General features: G+C 34.2%; 1 protein-coding gene and 1 long non-coding RNA gene across 5 annotated transcripts in view; both read left to right on the top strand.

Moving 5' to 3' along the window:
* LOC146397802 (uncharacterized) overlaps positions 1 to 19,182 on the top strand; it is a 339,234-nt gene extending 320,052 nt beyond the window's left edge. Inside the window, exon 2 of the long non-coding RNA XR_014824974.1 lies at positions 12,434 to 19,182. This is a non-coding gene — a long non-coding RNA (uncharacterized LOC146397802). The remainder of the gene's footprint in view (positions 1 to 12,433) is intronic.
* CADM2 (cell adhesion molecule 2) overlaps positions 1 to 21,086 on the top strand; it is a 1,076,345-nt gene that overhangs the window by 513,275 nt on the left and 541,984 nt on the right. The window lies entirely within an intron of this gene.

Genomic DNA, 21,086 nt, shown 5'->3' with positions numbered 1-21,086 from the left:
GGACACAGACTGACAGCATGTCAAAAAATAATCACAGGGAATGATGGAGCATATTTGAATTCTTCTTTAGTGAATTTCACAATTTGACAGTGTTTTGTTTTACAGGCACCATGATTTTTCATCTGTAGCAAGGAGGTCAAGTATTTAAAATTCTCCTACTGGTTAAGTCATCCTATAGCTCCCCTGTTAGATTTACTGTTTTGTGACACAAATTGTCTCTCAACTTTAAAATCTGGCATACTCATTGGCAGTCTTGGCAATAAAAATTCATCTTATGTGTATATGAAAATTGACATTGATTTTGGTTTACTTGAATGTGAACATCCTTGTCATAATGATGATGTAGTAGTTTTTTCAGATTCCTTTGAAGGTGCTTACATAATTCTTTCCTTGTGGTTATAGTAGCAGAGATGTTGTTGATGGAGCACCTCTGGGATCTCTTTAAAATTTGATTATTTTATATTTCACTAGCAGTCTACAAAATTAAGATTACTTTTTTTTTGATATCCAGGAAGAACCCCTTGAAGTTTCCAGAATATATGTACTCTATATGGAAAACAGGTAAAATCTATCAGGAAAGGAGCTAAAATTCAAGTTTTAAAAAAAGTGATATAATGAGTGAGATGCTACTTAGTTCTCTAATCAGGCTTTTTGATATTATTTAGAAATATTATGATAGAAAGACTTAGCCTATAGATTCCATTTTTAATTTATTGAACAGTAGATATTTTTGTGAATAGAAGACTGATATAATGATATTTTAGCATAGCATCACACCTCACCAGAATAATTTTACCTCTGTATGCTTAGCAATTCAGTTTGTCCTAATTCTGTGAAAAGTTTGGTGAACAATTGTACCAAATATCCAGTGCTTTTTAAAACATTTTTTTTTCCAGAGAGTAAAAGTGCAGAATATTTAGTCTTCAGTGATCATTAAGAATTCCTTTTCTAAGAAAATAGTATGCTACAGTTCATCAAGTCTAAGATAAAACATTTTCCATTTAAGAAATGAGGATGTGTTTGATGATAGATGATGTATTGTACTTTAATTGATGAAGTTTTTTCCTATAGTAATGCATAAAATTATGAAGTGTCTTATAATTGATGGCTTATTGGTTTTGAGAAAATATATTCCATTTATGACACATTTTTGATAAGTGGGAGAAATGTTGTTTTTGAGTTGCCTTGAGGAGTTCCTGTAATTGATTTTTTATATTTGCCATCTGATCATTGCCAGTTTATGTTTGCCATCTGATCATTTACATTTATTGAGGTCTTGCTTCTTCAAAGGGAGTTTTGAATTCAGTTCTTGGAGAGCAAAAGCCAAAAATGGGTGATTCCCTCATAATAATTCCAGATACATTATCAAAGACCTAATAATTCTTAGAATCAAAGAATATACTCCATAGTAGTTGCAGTTTAGCTTTATTGTTCTTTATAAAATGGTGTTTCATAGTAATGTATATCTGGCTATCTCTGGGTTTTGCTTAACTTATATGTCAATATACTAGTTTGAAAAAGAGAAGAAAAGAAAATTGTGGCTTAGTATTAGAAGTGACAAAATTATTTTTTCTTGATAACTTAGAGTTATAATGAAATACTATGAATATTCAAGCACTTTTAATACTATTAAAATGCCCTATGTTTTTTGTATTTGGAAAGGTTAATAACAAAGGACAAAAAAAAAAAAAGAATGAGGACCCAAATGTTCAAGAGCTTTCAAATGTTAAAGAGCTTATTCCTCTTTACAACTCAAATTTCAAGAAGTTTATAAGCAAAAGATGCATGCTTATATTTGTATACTCTCACAAATTATTAAAACCCTAAATATTTAAATTTACTAAAGCACTACAAGATTACGAAGATTTCCTTGAGATGAAAATAGTACTGGGAATACAGCAGGGGATCAATAAATATTTTGAGGTGAGAGAACAAAGAATCTTCATTAGAGTTCTATGAACTTTTCAAAATTACATTGATTATTAGCTTAAAAATGTACATATTATTATCGGAGACATTTATACTTTTTTACATGTATTTACATTATTTTTGCATTTAGCAGATATATATACACATATATGCATACACATATATATAGTGTATGTTTATTTGCATTGGCAGTGCTTTGGTATCAAGAGGGCATGTTCTTAGATTTGATAGTTAGATAATGTTATAATCTGAGAATAATGTAAATGAGTTTGAGAAGTTTCTGACAGTAGACAGAATGTCATAAAATTGGTGAAAGGCTAATGTTTTTTCCTTTAAAAAATCAAAATTTAGGAATTCCCATTGTGGCTCATAAACCCAACCAATATCCATAAGAATGCAGGTTCAATCCCTGGCTCTGCTTAATGGGTTAAGGATCCAGCATTGCCTCAAGCTGTAGTGTAGGTCACAGATATGATTCGGATGTGGGTGCTGGCATTGCTGTGGCTGTGGCATAGGCTGGCAGATGTAGTTCCAATTGGACCCCCAGCCTCAGAAATTCCATATGCTGCACCTGTGACCCTTAAAAAAAAAGAAAAATTTAAACATTGAAAGAGGCAGAAGGTCTTAGAAAAAGAGAAGGAGAGGTAACCAAGACTTTAGGATTCAATAAAGTGCCCGTCAGAATGAAACTTCACTGAGAGTGTTTTCAAGTAAAGGACACACATGAAGTAAGTAATTGAGTAGATGAATTGAATGACAAGAAATATTATTGCGATATAACGTGGTACACCTAGGCTGAGTTTATTTATTTGTTCTTCAGAAACCCTAATCCACTTCGTTTCCTCGTAACCACTATTTCTTGCCACCTTAGTGAATGAAGTTCAGAATGTTGTGGATTTCAGGTCTTGCAAAGGAAAGCAAAATTGCTCAATTAGACTCTTGAGAAAGGCTTCATTTGTCATTGTGAATTACTTTGGTCATTGGCTACTATTAAGGAAGAAAAAGGGAAGGGAATAAGGGATCATGCTCTGTGAACAGGTCAGATTAAACTAGCCAGATGGGTTCATGGTTCCATACATATTGTAGGAAAAAGGAAAAGAAAAAAAAAAAGCTTTGATAGCTGATAACTTAATTATCTGCCACTATCAGTTTGGAAGGGCTTTTAAACATGTCCAACATGTCTACCAAATTTTCAGCAGGAGTGACAGCAGATTTTTAAGTAAGGATAAAAATGCAGCAGTCTTTCCAGAATAAAACTCTGACAGACTATGATGAATTACCTTATTATAGTTGCTTGCATGACAAATGTACTTGATCAGTGTTTCTTCCTGGGAATAGTTGAGCTTATCCAGAGGCAAAAGTTGAAAGGAAATGAGAGCTAACTAGTAATCCTAAGTGTAATACATCAGCATTTCTATGAAAGTATTCAAGAAAACCTTATCAATTACTATTTATGTCAACAGAAAGTACTTCCTCTATTCCCTCATGGTATAACCTCTTTTTGAGTATTTATTTAAGTGACTTTTTAAAAAGTGAATGTACATCACAAAGTTTTTTTGTTTGTTTTCTTTTACAGGAACTGTAAGTAACCCAGCTTCTAAAAAGATTACTCAGATGTATTCGTAGTCCAAATTTTAGATAATAGAGTATTCACACATACATAATAATATTTCTAATATATTTTATTCATACATTTTATATTGAAAAATAACCAATTGGGAAAAACAATGGCATTAAGAGAACTGTGTAGATTGCTAGAAATATTTAAATCAATGAATACTGTTTCTTAAATTTATTTAATGAAACAATTTAAAAATATCTCCTCAACTGTATAACCTTGCTACTGTTGGAAAACTAGATCAGGAAATCAAAGGCATAGCCAAAATAGTTGCATTAATTTTTATGTCACTGCTTAAAACAGGTTGTAAAAATGCCTACCAGGTTTTACAATATTACATAAATAATAATTAAAACTAAGACTCTTTGTCCTTACTTAGAAATTAATGATAGAATGTTAGGTTTCATTATTTTGTGTATATATATATATATGGATTTTATTAGTTGAACAATAATTGTGCATTGTATACCCTGTATACTTCTTCACACATCTATTTGGATAATCGGGCTGAATGATAAATATGTAGGGAGATTGATAATGTTCTTCCACTTCTGCCTTGACAAAAATATGTGATGTGTCTAGATAATAGATGGTATGGGTTGCTCAGTTAAGAAACTCACAACCACGAGTTCCCTTGGTGGCGCAGTGGTTAACGAATCCGACTAGGAACCATGAGGTTTTGGGTTCGATCCCTGGCCTTGCTCAGTGGATTAAGGATCTGGCATTGCCGTGAGCTGTGGTGTAGGTTGCAGACGTGGCTCGGATCCTGCTTTACTGTGGCTCTGGCATAGGCTGGTGGCTATAGCTCCGATTTGACCCCTCGCCTGGGAACCTCCATGTGCTGTGGGAACAGTCCTAGAAGAGGCAAAAAGACAAAAAAGAAAAAAAGAGAAGAAACTCACAACCATCTGATCAGTACACATGTCCGTTGAAACTTAGTTTTCGAAATATTATGTGTACATAAATAGCACAAAGAATGAATATGTTCTGGAGCCTACAAACATAGACAAAATCCCCCCTCCATTTTTCTAACTTTTTTAAAGTGTGTTATGTCCATGCATAATGTGTTCCATGTAAGCGAAAACTGAGAGGTGACTTTACTTTCAAGCTGCAGAGTATGACCCATTAGCAAGTCACATTAGAAGTTTAAATGTTGATGACAAGCATTAAAAAATAGAGTAAAAATACACAAGTATAGGAATGATTATTGCTTTGTGAAACTTGCATTTTAGTGAAACATGTACATGCATACATTCATATGTGCAAATGTGTTCAGAAGTTCACATTGCAGAGTGCATTTCTTCACTGTGGGTTGAAAAGTCTATGAAAGTTCCTGGTCCAGAGGAACCAGCAACTTGACATAGTAACAGCAAATGAACTAAATCCCCATTTGAGAAGGTTAAGATCTTAGAACAGTGTTCTTATCTCTGCTCATTATTAGAACTATCTGAGACATTTTGAAACATACATATGAAGGGCCTTTAATCAGATCAAGTAAGTCCCAACAACATGTGGTGTGGGACCATGTAGATGCCTTTTGGTTAGAGCTCTCAGGGGATTAGAACATTGAAAAACCTCTACTGTAGAATAGCAATCATGATAACTTAAAAAAAATTTATTTTTGCTTTCACTTTGTGATCTTTGACAGTTGATATCTTAAGGTTTGAGGAGATTTAGACATCAAAAACTGCAACTTAATAACTGACAAGGGAAACTTGAAACAAGTATAAAAATTATTTATGGGATTTATATATGTGATGAATATATTACATTCTGTGCTTATACAAATTTTTGCTTGTATCGGTCAATGAGAGGATTATCATAGACACAAGCAAACAGTTAACTGATCAAGAGTATAAGTAATGGAAACATTAAGAATATTGTAATTGATTTTCCATTTTCTTTCAATAAATTGGATGTTAGCTCAAGTCAAACAATAATTAAAGATCTTTGGTGGGGTTTATTTACATATTTTTTGTGTGTTTTGTAAGTTCATAATTTCATCTTTCTTTTTTTTAACCTGAAGGTCAGCTTTTCTCTTACAAATCCTCAATGCTTAATTCAATTTCTAGCATTAATGCAGAGATGTGCAGATATTAAGGGCACTGGATACCTGTGAGAAGTAAACTTAGCCTCTTATGCTTGCCCTCACCGTCTCTACCTGCTACCTATTGTCCTGTCTATCAGGTCGCTCAAGTTTGGAGAGAAAAGCAGTGCACCTAAGTGAATGAGTAGATGTGGACTCAGTGTTCTTTTTCCTGATGCTGTTTGTTTTGTTCTGCTTAATTTAGCTGCTCTTTGGCTTGTAACTCTCAAAGTCAGTGGAAAGTCAAATTCAGAGAGGATCTAAATGATATAAACAAGTTTGACCAGCCCAAGTGATGTGAATAAGTTTGACGTCTATTTAGAATGTGTGAGCAGGAGCAGGATATGCAAGGCTAACTTCGCAGCCTTAGTGCTGATCATTTTCAGTAACAGAAGGTCAGTTTTCAGCAGCACATGTGGAAATATAAAACAAACATAGCAAAAATTTGAAAGGAAATAATTTCAAAATTTGTATATTAATTTGACAAAGTTCTGACATTTATTCTATAGTCTTTTGGGGATTTGTGCTTTTTGCCTTTGTGCTAGCTATAACTGATATATGCTTCATGAAAAATTAATTGCCAAATTTCTAATTAAATGTTGAGTTGGTGGTTTCAATAACTGCGGTAAAACAATTCATCTCTTTCATCAAAAGTAAAATTATCTTTATAGAATTAAATGGGGAGTTCCCATCGTGCCTCAGTGGTTAGCAAATCCGACTAGGAACCGTGAGGTTGAGGGTTCGATCCCTGGCCTTGCTCCATGGGTTAAGGATCTGGTGTTGCTGTGAGCTGTGGTGTAGGTCGCAGATTCGGCTCAGATCCCACGTTGCTGTGGCTGTGGCATAGGCCACTGGCGGCCACAGCTCTGATTCGATCCCTAGTCTGGGAATCTCCCTATGCCAAGGGAGCAGCCCAATAAATGGCAAAAAAGACAAAAAAAAAAAAAGTTAAAAAAAAAAAGAATTAAATGGTAAAAATGTGTGTTGCCTAACAGTCGTTGTTGCCTAACATTTTAAAAGTAACATACTCAAGCACAGAAATCCTATCACTCAAGCTCTTTACCTTAAAATACTTTCCAAGATAATTTATCCAAAGCAAATAAAAGAGCTATAATTATAATAGTAAGATAAATGTATAAAGGTAAAGAAAGTAATTTTTTAAACTTATATTTGAGTCATTCTATGTAGGTACAGTCGGAAACATTGTGAAAAAGACTCATAACAACTTCTTTTTAAATAGAACAAAAGACAAAAAAAGTAAAAGGGGGAGGAGTTCCCATCATGGCACAGTGGAAAAAAATCCAACTAAGAACCATGAAGTTGCAGGTTTGACCCCTGGCCTCACTCAGTGGGTTAAGGATCTGGCACTACAGTGAGGTGTGGTGTAGGTTGCAGACGCAGCTTGGATCTGGCATTGCTGCGGCCTGCGGCTGTGGTGTAGGCCAGCGGCTACAACTCTGATTAGACGCCTAGCCTGGGAATCTCCATATGCTGTGGGCGTGGCCCTAAAAAGACAAAAACAAAAAACAAAAACAACAACAAAAAAAATGATAACAGCAAAAAAACAGAACAAACAATAAATAGAACAGTGTTCCCACTGTAGTGCAGTAGGTTAAGCATCCAACAGCAGCAGTTTGCTGCAGAGGCACAGGGTAGTCTCAGTGAGTTTAAATATCTGGCTTTGCTATAGCTGCAACTGGATTTCAGTCCCTGACCCAGGAACTTCCATATTCCATGGGTGCAACCATTAAAATACAATAGAATAAAGTGAATAATACCTTTATAGGGAAGAATTCTTTATATTCAGATATTATAAAAATCCATATGATTTGTCAGGTTACAAATCTAGCTCCTCCATTAGATAATATTCTTCTTCAAGGTAAAGAATCTTAGTCAAAATCCTTGTCTTCATAGCTCTAAGGCCTCCCATGAAGTTTAAATGCATGAGTGAAAGAAAAAAGGAATTTAGTCCTCAACTTCCTCAGTAAAGTGATATTTAGGGATTAACCTATCAATAGCTACTCATGGTCTGAAGAATGTAACAAAAATGTTACTAAGTGTATCTGTCTTTCAGGGATAATTTAGTCAGTAACCAATTTTACACTCATGACAATGTGCAGATATGCAAATACTAATAAAACCTATGATTTTTCAAAAAGTACATGTTGTTTAGCCAAGTTGTAGGAATTATAGATGTCTGTAGAATTTTGTCTTAGATAAATATTTTTGCTCATTTTTACACAGTAGTGAGTCTCTTTATCAATAGCAATGATTTCCTACATTTCTCATCATGTATCAGCATGAAAGATCTTTGGGGATTATCTGATCCCTTGCCTTCAATATATGGATCAGGAAATAGAGTACAAAGAGGTGAAATCCTAGAGTTGTCTTCATGGCTGCTCCTGAAATAGACCTTCAGAAGCACATATTGTTTCTTGTATTATATCTTTTTGGTATTTATGACATATTATTTCATGTAATGCCATTTATCATGAGTTGGTAAATTAGGTATTATTAGATAATTTTTTACAAAATAGTTAATATCAGTGATCAGTAAACTATGTCCTTTTACAGAAATAATTTACTGATCCCTGATTAATATTATGTACTAAATAATGTGTATTTTGTAAAGAGAAAGCCAGTTGAGTTGTGCATAAATAAGTTAGTAAGCAAATTTTTTTCAGAAACATATACTTTAAAAAAAAAACAAATTGACTTTCAACCTATAGTTACTTGGGAAGGTGCTAGAACCTGTGACATGTTGGGGACAGCAATGAAGAGATCAATTAGAAAAGAAAATTGTCATGAAATAATTCAAAAGTTAAAATAAAATAATGAGAACTTCTCAAGGCAGGGATATTGGTACCTTTTTATTTGAGATTCAAGTTCAGTGGAAATCACGTAGTTGCAAAATGAAAAATTCCTTGGACTAATAAATGCTGGAAATGGAATGGATAAAAGAGAGCCCTATTACAGTGTTGTGGGAATGGAAATTAGTACAAACACTGTGGAAAACAATATGGAGATTCCTTAGAAAACTAAAAATAGAATTACCATTTGATAGGGAATCTCACTCCTGGGCATCTATCCAGAGAAAACCATGACTCAAAAAGACACATGTACTGCAGTGTTGACTGCAGCACTATATACAATAGCCAAGACATGAAAACAACCTAACTGTCGATTGACAGAGGAGTGGATAAAGAAGATGTGGTACATATACACAAGGGAATATTATTACTCAACCATTAGAAGGAAAAAAATAATGGCATTTGCAGCAACATGGATGGACCTAGAAATTATCATGCTAAAAAAAGGACACAATGAACTTCTTTGCAGAGCAGATACTGACTCACAGGCTTTAAAAAACTTATGGTTTCCGAAGGAGACAGATTGGGGGGATGTTCTAGGGGTTTGGGATGGAAATGCTGTAATATTGGTTGTGATGATCGTTGTACAGCTATAAATGTAATAAAATTCATTGAGTAATTTTTAAAAAGAGAACAAATCAGTAGAGATGCTGAGCAGAGAAAGTCAGAAATAAAGAACCTAATCCTGAAAAGATGTTAATAAAAGGGGTGTGTGTGCATGTTTACCATAAAGAGTGGCTAGAGATTACTGTTCAAATAAAGCTCAGTTATATACGTCACAAGTCTTCTGTGAATACATTAGATTATAATTGGTGTTTTCATAAAGAATTTATTTTGAGGAGTTCCTGTCGTGGCGCAGCAGAAATGAATCCAACTAGGAACCATGAGGTTGCGGGTTCGATCCCTGGCCTTGCTCAGTGGGTTAAGGATCTGGCATTGCCATGAGCTGTGGTATAGGTCACAGACTCAGCTCAGATCTCACATTGCTGTGGCTGTGGTGTAGGCTGGCAGCTGTAGCTCTAATTAGACCCCTAGCCTGGGAACCTCTATATGCTGCGGGTGCAGCCCTAAAAAGCAAAAAATAAATTCTTCTTTATTTTTTTTTTTATTTTGAAAGAGAAAAGAGGATGATGATGTCTAAAATAAAATGAAAAAAAAAATCATTAGGCTGGAAATTAAATTCTGTAGCACCCTAGGCAAATCATTCAACTTCCTTAGACATTACTGTTAGACATTTAATATCTATAGCATATCTACAGTTCTTTCCAATCTTATGTTTCTATCCAAGAATCCAGGATCTGGGAGGAGAGTTCTATAAATAAACCCAGTAAGAGAAAGTGGAAATGACCATGAACTACTAGTACAGGGTTTTCACAAGAGCCAGGCAGCAGGGTATGTTGGGAAGGTAATGGCTGGCAGTATATTATCACTATCCTGGCCCAAGCAACATTACAGTTTATATCCTCGAGGCCACTGTGGTCTGCTTAGGAAATTGATTCAGCTTTCTCAGTGATTATATTTTAAAAAATAGACATAGACACCATTAGATTATATAATTAAATGATTCAAATTATATGTATTATTTTTAGTTTTTAAATATTATGTCCCATATTATGCCCCATGCCTATAATTTAAAGGAATTTAATTGTAATTTTGTCTATGAGGGTAGAGATAGTCTGTGCTACATTAAAAGTGATGGTTTGTTAACACTCTCATATTTCAAGAGAAACATTATGGAACATGTGACAGTAATAAATAATTACGTAAGAAATGAAATAAAATCAGTCTATAGATAGGTTTCTGATTTCAGATAATAGCCTGACACAGTTAAAAATTACAGTGTCCTGAACACAGTCTAGACATGTAGGAAATATTAAAATACTCTATCCATGTAATGCATTACTCATTTTTAAAAAGTATGGTATTTAGTTTGTTATGAAATAATGAGAGAATCTTCTTATATTATAATCTCACAGAGTGCCAATCTTCCTATAATTATGGTAATAATAATTTAGAATATGCCCTTTCAAAAGAATCTAGGACAGTCTACAAATAATAAACAAAAAATAAAGCAATCTGGGCTCACTGCCCAGATTATCACAAATATGTGTAATGGAGCAAAGAAAGAAAATAAATACTTATAAGCACAACTGACTCCATGAGGAGGAAAAAAAAAGGAAGAGTAATTAGTCAAAACTATGGTCAAAATAATTATAGGCCTCTTGTGAATCTTTTTTAAAAAGCTACATGTATCTGCTTATAAGGGTTTTTTTGGTTTGTATGTCTGTTTGTTTTTAGAATTCTTCAGAAGACCCTCTGAGATAAATTCAAAAGAACAAAGGAAGCTACCTGTCTTTTCACCATTTTACATGTAGAAGAAATATCACCCAAGAAAACTGTGATTTACTTAGAATGTGCAAATCTGCCTTAACTATGTTAATTGGAAAATATTCTAATTAGAATTTCTACCTCACAATACAGATATTATGTGAAATGAATTACATTTTTATTGGTAAATGGCAATCTGGAATTATTTTTTTATATGCCAAAAATTGCCTGAAATCACTCCCTAATGTCCTATTGATGTAAGATTCCAGTTTATTGAACCATGAAACACTATTATTTTATTTCCAGTTTTAATTTTAAAAAGTTTAGTGAAATTTTGTTCATTGAACTGAACCAAGTAAAAGCTAAATAACCAAATAAACAAAGATACCTGCATACTTAGTGTTCAATTCTCCTAGATTCTATTGGACAATAGCTTAACTTCTAATTTTTAGATCAAATATTCTTTCAACAAATTAATACTACAAAACACATTTTGAGTTTCTACTACCTGTCTAACACCGTGCTACATGTTAGAGTCAAAAAGTAGATAGGCTTTCTGACCACATGGGACTCAGAAAAGACTGACTCAAAAATAAAGAATCCAAAGAGAGATCATAAACTCTAAAATGTGTAATGTAAAACATATATTCCAAAGGAACTTATGAGAATAAGCAGCTAATTATTTTGTAAATTTAATTATGTTTGAGTTTTAAATGTATCTTTTTTCATTTACAATCTCAAATAAGTTGCTGACATTTCACACTTGAAACCTTTGGAATGCCAGACCTCATATAGTTCAGTTGATATAAACTACTTCTTAAAGTAATGCCTCACCTATTGAAAGGGATTTAGGTACCCTATGAATTTTGGCTTCTTTCTCAAAATGTCAAATTTTAGGGATCATGAGTGCTCTTAATTTAGATCATCCCAACATTTTATTGAGCTTCACCTTAAAGTTTGCTAAGATAAAGTTAAAAAAATGACATAGTTCTAGTCTTACTATAGAGCTATAATTTGCTTTAAATTTATAGACATATGACACATAAAATGTACATGCCATGCAACATGTAATATGATATGTAAATCATAGACCTAGCATAATTATTTAGATACTTTACTATTTCCATTTCATTACTACTAAACCTGATTTTAAATAGACCTGAATTCTAAAATTTCCTAGGCAGATAAATGGGGGTAGTATGATTGATACTGTAGTAGAACCGTGAACAATACATCAATCGTAAGGGTGTTTCTAAGATCTTTTTGGAAGTAATACAATTCCACAAAGCTTTCATTGGTATTTTTTACTTGATTCATTGTATGCTGATGGAAGAAGAGAAATGACAAAAATAGATGTCTTCAACTCAGTAAAAATATAGTCTCCGCCAAGTCTCTGTAAAGGTTCTTTGCCTATGTAGTTTTGGGAACAATTTATTCCATTTGATTTTGTCAAAATCATAAAGATCTCTAGGATGCAAAGGAGTATATAGATTGGAATGACAGTTGTGATTATTTATTCACCATCTCTTATTTTGTCCACTGCAGACTTCAGACAAATATTCTTTTGAAACTAACAACATGTTTTGTTTCTTTCTGTTTCAGGTAAGCAGATTAATCATTCCTGGTATAATCAGACTGCGTCAAGGTAAAACAAGAAAAATTGTAACATTATTTATGATAGCAGTGATCAATATGTAAATATAGATGAAGTTTTAGAAAAGCTAGTTAAAACCAAGGTAGGAAATATAAAAGTTGAGTTTTTTTGTTTTATTCTGATGTCAGTGCCATAAACTTGCAATATTTGAAAATGTGTAATATGGAATATTAAAAATATTTATTAACTTCTATTGCTATTAGGGTGTTTCTCACATCTTAAAACGAGAAATGCAAATCAGAATAAATTCTACACACACAACAATTGTTAATATGCAGATTAATATATTTGTTGCACTTGGACTTGAAAATAAATTGAAATTTAACAAATAAGTGATTTTCAAATACTGGAAGATGCTTCTAATATTATTTTTAAAGGATATACATTTTAACCATTATATTTACAACTAGGAAAAATAGAGTAATATTAATCAGTGTTATTTATCACTCTGAAGATTAATACTGATCTTAGCTAGAAATTTCAGTTAGAAATAAATATCTCCAGAAAATTATTTTTCTAGGAGAAGTATGCTATGTATGGTCTGTAAAATTAATGTAACTTTTTCTATAATAAATCAAATCAGAGTTAAGCATGTTGTCTGGATATTCACAACTTGAAAAAGCCAAATTTAATCATAGTTGTAGGGTAATAAAAGTTCTAACACTTTCTAGAAATATACATAGTATTTAAATTAATATATTGTGGGATATATTTGTTCCATTTCCAATGTTTTTTTTTTTTTTTTTTTTGTATTTCAAAATGAAATACAAGAGTGTTAATCAATCCTTTCAGTTTCATTTGCTTCTTTGACATTTTGAATTGAAGACCAAGACAATTCAAGTTTGTAGGAGTATATCCTGTACAGTATAAGCAGGCAACTTTAGGGACAGATAACCAAATTTGTTCCTTTTGGAAAAAAGACAACAAATGGATGATTTAGGAACCTATAGGGCTTTAGAATTTAGCACTTTTGAGCCTGGTGACACTGGAAGGCAAGTTGAAGGCTCATTATCTCAGAAAAGGACAAAGTACTTTTAATTAGAAGAAGAGCTATCATCATTCATTATAGTAGTTTGAATGTAAATAATATTCTAATTGATACAGCAAACATGTGAATCTTTAGTAAGCAGAGAGACTAAATTTTACTTTTATTTTTAAATAAACATATTAAAGATATAGTTTACATTCCTGACTATAATTTGATAGTGATTTTAAATAAAAATATTAAATCCATGTCAATATGATGCAACTGATCTTTTATAGCAGTGGATTGAGAAGAGAGAATGTTTGGCTATTGTTTACTCTTTTTACCTTTTTGTCTTTCCTTTAATGTTAGTCATTGGGACTCTTTGTTAAAAGATGTGCTTTGTGTTTTAATTGGAAAGTAATATTTAATGGATTAAATTAAGATCTGTTGGCATAGAAAAAGTCTATAATATAAGAAAGTATAGGGTACTTTCTAAATGCTCCATAATTTTGTGTTTCTCTGTAAAGGTTTAATAATATTTGTTTGAGTATTATAGTTATATTTGGAATCATACATTTAAGTCAAAAAATTATTTTTCTTCATCTTAAAATGTATCTGGTAGGGAGAAAAAAGTTAAAAAATGTTGTCAATGTAACCACTCTTCACAATAAGGAAATATAGATAATTTTATAAATGTATATGATCAAAACCACTCTAATGACCTCAAAACAAAATACTTGGGCTTATCTTTCTATATTTAAAAACCTGAAATTTAAGTAAAGAATCTTATGTTCTCAATTATACCTTAAACAGAAAACATTTTAAACTTTGTTGGTGAAAACATTTTTAAAATTAGCAATTTTCTCTTTAACTGCAAAGTTAGAAGTATAATTTGATTTTTCTCTGATGACTGTGAATTATGCCATGTATTAGAGTTCATTCTAGTAAATGGTCCAATAGAACATTGTAAGAGTGAAAGATATATGTACAGGTGCTTTTGCTAAAACAAAGAAAAATGTAAATGAAAGAAAAAACATAACCAAAACATAAAACATTCTCAACCATCTATTAGCTTTTATTATTTTCATTTGGCATTTTATCTGAAATAAAAAGCAGAACAAGTTTTTTGATATTTATTGTTAGTAGGCTTCCAACTAAGTGATACTTTACTTAATGTTAGTATTCCAGACTACATGATATATGTTCCTTGTCCATATGAAGCTATATTTTGAATGTAAACAACCAACAATGACATTATGAGTCTAAGATTGATAGTTATTTGATTTAGCAACATCTGTTGTTGTTTGATATACTCCAAGCAGATGTTCTTCCTTGAAATTCAACATGCAATTTTGATTAGCTCTCGTGACACATAACCTCAACAGAAGAATACTATTACTATTTATGCACAGCACAGGTATTATAATTATAATTAACAATTCTGTGTGTCTTTGGTCAAGCAAATGTCTACAGTCTGGGTCAAACATCATTAACTTTAATAAGAATGACAATGGGCAGAAACTTTGAATCACTTACTCCATAAACTGATATAGAGCTCTTTTATGTTTCAGGGCATCTAGAATCATTTTTTCAATTAGCAATCCTTTATTTTAAGGCTATTGGAGGATTAATGAAAACACAAAGATATGTATTATCAGAAAAATGTTCTTTCCTATGTTTGTCATTGTATTTCAAACCTGTCACATTATGTAAAGTTGTAATGAGAAAAATACCAGAGACAGACACTACTGTTTCTCTGTTCACATTTTGTAATATATTGCAGCACAATAAAAAACCAACATAATCGTAACTGAATTACACTCTTTCATAGTTCATACAGGGACACAGGGATTTAGAATATATATAAGTAATTATGCTGAAGATTAGAAAGTTCCAATCAAGAGTTTTCTCAGAAGAAAAATTACCTATGAAAATCAAGCAAAAGTGTGTTTTTCCTATGGAAAATATGAAAATTGTGTAATATTATAATAGTGATTACATACATTGTATGTCTAAGGAGAGCTGATATCTTATAATGGAATATGCATCTCACTTCCCTTTTCTAAGGAAGTTGCATGCCTAGTGTTAACAATCCAATGATATCTTGTGACCTTTTCTATGCAAATATGAACAATTTGAGGCTATCACAGTCTCTCATGCATTGCTCCTTAAAGGGACATTCTTAATTGCTTTTATAGTCTCAATTTTATTTTAACCTCCATTACCTATAATATCTTCTTTGAAGCTTGAAATTAACTTTTCTTTCTTCATCATTTTATCCTTTCCTATTTTGGTAAGCAATGCTTTTACCTTTCTACTGAAGTTCCAGGGGGTTTTGTGCAATATAGGCATAATTAATTTAATATGATAAAGTACATATTTATTACATTATTCTATTAATCACATTCACTGAAAGAAAAGTATATCCTTTTCTTCAGAGATGTGCTGTCCTTTTTCATATAGAAGCAAAACGTGATACTGTAACAGTAGAACATACACTTTTTAGTATACTGTTATTATTGGTAATAAATCTTTTGCATTATCTCAGCTAGGTTATTATTAACTCAGCCTTTTTGTGATAAACAGATAAGCATCTATTAAGAAACTAACCTGTAAATCAAAGCTGTGATGTTAGCCTACTCAGAATGGTACTCTGAAAAATTAAACTAACCAACCCCATCTAGGTCATAATTTGAGAGAAAGAGAGAATGGTATCAGATAACAAAGCTAGCTGTACCTCTTTTTCTACATAAGTGTTTTTTGGGATAGGTTAAATATATCATCCCATCCTTAAATTTAAATGCATTGTTCTTTAAATATACTCTCATTGCTGCTCAATTATGAGGCAAATTTTCTTATTCTAAAAATAAAATATGGCAATTTAGCTTTGATGTTCTTGTAACTATAAAATGGTGGGAGGTTTAATTTCTAAATGATACAAACATCCTTATTATGGAAAGGAAATCAAATACAATTGTAATTAAAATTATTATTTTAAAGTTTCAAATGGGCAGATAAGCATTCCCCCAAAAAATTAACAATACTCGTTTTCATTCTAGCCCTCAAATGTCTGAAGCTCTTATGTAAATAAGCAATGGATGGTCAAATTTAGTCCATGACATTGGTTGTTGCCTGAGTGGAGATGCTGTGTCCCACTTCCTTTAATGATCCCTTTTTACCAGGCATAATGCTTGACACATTTTAAGTGCTTATGAATATGAATACTTCTGCTGTTGCCATTGATAATATATTTGTTAGATTATTTCATGGGAAAAAATTCTATATTGACTACTACATGCCATTTCATATATAACCATAATGGAATTTCATGAATTATTTATTACTAATTATCTGTCTTAAATTTCTTCTAAATGAGACAAGGGAAGGAAGGAGGGTACCTACCCACATACACAGATGGATGAAAAGATAAAAATAAAATGACTTCTTAGAGTTCCCTTGTGGCTCAGTGGATTAAGGATCTGGCATCACTGTGCTAGCTCTGGTTACAGCTTTGGTGTGGGTTCAGCCCCAGGCCTGGAAATTTCTATATGCAATAGAGGCGGCCAAAAAAAAAAGGAATGACTTCCTTTAAAAATAATTGCTCAGGAGGTGGAGCAAGAAGGCAGAGGAGTAAGAGGTCACGCACATCTTCTCCCACAAAAAGATCAAAAAAACACATCTACATGTAAAACTACTTACACAGAACATCAACTGAATGCTGGCAGAAGAACTTAAACCTCCAAAAAGGGCAAGAAACTCTTGACATAACTGGGTAGAACAAATAAAGAAAAAAAAAGAGAGAGTGAAGGAATCAGGACAGGACTAGCATTACAGAGAGGAAGCTGTGAGGGAGAAAAGGAACTCACCTCCTGGGAAGCCACCTAACTGACAAAAGATCAGCTGAGTCAACAGGACCTCAAAGTCATTGAGAAAAGCGTAGCAGCTGGACTGATACAAGCAAAGCAGAGTGAGAGCTGCGAGACCTCAAAGTCACTGAGAAAAATGCAGCAGCTGGACTGGGAACAGCAAAGCAGAGTGAGAGCCACACAGATCATCTGAACCACTGACTTGGACACCACAGCCTGAGACGTTAGATGGGGGCTGGGCACTGAGACAGGCTCTGGAGGTCATTCCCGGGGAGAGAACTGGGGATGGCATGAGGGGCTAAGGAGCAGTGCACCACAGGCTAAGAAGGGGAACATCACGGCAGAGGGAACCCAGGAGAAGGTCTGGACCCACAGGAGAGGCAAGGCGCCACTGTTGAGGAAGGGAGAGGAGGAGGGGCATGCCAACATAGGAGATGCCCTGTTCTGGAGCATGCATATGCCTGCAGGCTTAGAGGGTGGGGCAGCTCTGTGGAGGCTACAGGCAGCAAGAAGCCTCTTGTTCATTTAAGGGAGATGAGGCACTTCTTGTGCAGTCTTCGGGTGGCCAGGCACCTATTGTGTGGGCTAAGGGCATGAGGGGGCTAAGTGCCACATGGTGCCTCTTGCACGATCCACAGGTGGCAGGGACAGACTGTGGTGTTCTTCTCAGAGGCCAGAGAGAGGCATAGCTTGTCACCACTGGGGCCTGTGAGTGAGCTCCACTGAGACCCCAGTCACCTCAGGGGTTGCCAAAAAAAGAAAAAAAGAGGGCATTGCAACCAAGCACCATATGCTATTACTCTCACTGCCCTGGGAACACACCTATCCTGCAGCTGCCACTGCCAAATGCTCTGGGTGACCCCCAGATACTTGGTCACTGTCCCTTCCCAAGACACTACAACTAGGAGCCACTGGTGCAGCACCTCCTGCGTGGGCTAAGCAGGATAGGGTGCTTCTTGTGTGGTCTAAGGGAGGTAGAGGCAAACCACCGCAGTCATCACTGACTCCAGAGGTGGACATGGCCCACTGCCATTGGAGATATCTGAACAAAAATCACTTGTGGCCCCATTGACCTAAAGGGTACCACAGAGGAGGGCATTGTGGCCAAACAACATCTATTGGTAGTTCTCGCACCCCTGGGAACACACCCGCCCTGCTGCTGCCACTGCCTAACATTCTGAGCAGTACCCACATGCCTGACCTCTGTCACTTCCCAGGATCCTGCAACTAGGAGCACCCTTTACAACACCTCATATGGGGGATAAGTGAGATGGGTTGTGTCATGCATGGTCTACAGGAGGTGGGGGCAAGCCACAACAGTTATCAATGACTCTAGAGATGGCCATGGCCTGCTACCAGTAGGGGTCCCTGAACAGGCACCACCTGCAGTTCCAATCACCTCAGAGGAGCATATTGCAATCAAACACAATCTGTTGTTGCTCATGCTCCCCTGGGAACTCAAGCACCCTGCTTTTGCTACTGCCAAATGCTCTGGTCACCTTGAAGATCTGCCTAGAACTTATTACCACTTCCCAGGGCCCTGCAACTAGGACTAGCCTGTGCCACCTTCCTGCAGGTCCTTGCTGCTCTTGAGAGCCCAACGACCAGGCAAGGACTGCTTGACCTACCCATTGCTTCCTTCTCCCTGAAAACACACTGAGTATCCTGGGAACAACAGCCTGCTCACACCAAAGAAAGAAACAGAAAATATTCAAACTCCCATAACCCACTACCCCAAAATACAAAGGGTTATTCTTGCATAGAAGTAGCCTTACAAGACTACAGTTTGGCTTCCCTGAACACACAGAAAAAGAAAAACACAAGCAAGATGAGGAAGCACAGAAACCATTCCCAGTAAAAGAAACAGGAGAATTAAAGAAAAAGCAGACAACAATGAAACAGACCTCTGCAGTCTGACAGACATTGAGTTCAAAAAGGAGGTATTGAAAATACTGAAGGAATTAAGAAAGGATATTAACAGTAATTCAGATTCCTTTAGAAAGGAACTAGAAAATATAAGGAGGAGCCAAGAAAAACTAGAAAATTCATTTGCAGAGATACAAACTGAGCTTAAGGCAATAAAGAGCAGAATGAATAATTCAGAGAAATGAATTAGTGATGTGGAAGATAAAATAATGGAAATCACCCAATCAGGACAGCAGACAGAAAACCAAATGAAAAAAGATGAAAGAAATATAAGAGACCTATGGGATAATATAAAGCAGGCCAATCTATGCATAATAGGAATTCCAGAAGGAAAATAAAGAAAAGGGGGGGAAAATAGATTTGAAGAAATTATGGCCAAAAACTTTCCAAATCTAAAGGATACCAATATCAAGACACAGGAAGCACAGAGGGCCCCAAATGGGTTGAACCTAAATAGGCCCACACCAAGATATATTATAATAAAAATGGCAAAAGTTAAAGAGAGGATTCTAAAGGCAGCAAGAGAAAAGCAAAACATTAATTATAAGGGAACCCCCATAACACTATCAGCTGATTTCTCTACAAAAACACTATAGGCCAGAAGGGAGTGGCAAGATACGTTTAAAGTGCTGAAAGGAAAAAATTTGTGTGCTAGAATACTCTATTCTACAAGAATATCATTTAAATTAGAAGGGGAAATAAATAATTTCTCCAACAAACAAAAGCTAAAAGAGTACAGAAATACTAAACCCATTCTAAAAGAAATACTGAAAGGGCTTCTCTAAATTAAAAGAGAGAGAGAGAGAGAAAAGAGATAAAGAAGAATAGTATGGAGGAACCACAATTGGAAAGCAATCACTTAAAGAAGCCAGCATACAGATCTAAACATGAAGATGTTAAAAAAAAAAAAACAAAAAAAAGACATCAAAATCATACAACATGGGGAAGAAAAGTAAGAAAAAAATAAAAATAGATTTTTTTTTATTTTAATGATGTATCTGAGCCTATATGATTATCAGGCAAAAGCAAGCAGATATAGGAAGGGCTTAACATAATTAAAAAACAGGACAACCACAAATCAAAACCAAACATTACAGTCACAAAAACTGAAAAGAAAAGTACTCAAGCATATAATAAATGGAAACCATCCAACCCAAAAAAGAAAAGAAGAAAAAAGAAACATAGAATCAACTGAAAAACAAGAATTAAAATGGCAATAAATACATATCTATCAATAATCACCTTAAATTTCAATAGACTAAATGCTCCAATCAAAAGACATAGAATGGCAGATTGGATAAAACAGCAAAATCCTTCAGTCTGCTGTCTACAGGAAACCCACCTTAGAGCAAAGGACACATATAGATTGAAAGTGAGGGGATGAGAAAAGATATTTCAACCAATGGACAAAACATGAAAGCAGGAGTTGCAATACTCACATAAGACAAAATGAACTTTAAAATGAAGGCCATTAAAAAATACAATGAAGGACACTATTTAATGGTTAAGGGATACATTCAAGAAGAGGATATTATAATCGTCAATATATATACCCCTAATATAGGAGTACCCAGATACCTACAACAAATACTAACAGACATAAAAGGAGAAATTGATGGGAATACAATCATAGTAGGAGACTTTAACACCCCACTCACAACAATGGACAGATCCTCTAGATAGAAAATAAGGTGACAGAGATCCTAAAGGACACAATAGAAAAGTTAGACTTAATTGACATTTTCAGAACATTACATACAAAAAAAAAAGCAGAATTAATATTCTTCTCAAGTGCACATGGAACATTCTCAAGAACTGATCACATACTGGGGCACAAAGCTA

This window comes from Sus scrofa, chromosome 13, assembly GCF_054392235.1.
Source record: "Sus scrofa isolate SSC_HxYL_T2T_F1_AM1 chromosome 13, Sscrofa_HxYL_maternal_Yorkshire_Landrace_v2.0, whole genome shotgun sequence".
Classification (NCBI taxonomy): Eukaryota; Metazoa; Chordata; class Mammalia; order Artiodactyla; family Suidae; genus Sus; species Sus scrofa.
This window is presented reverse-complemented; position numbering and strand designations above follow the sequence as displayed.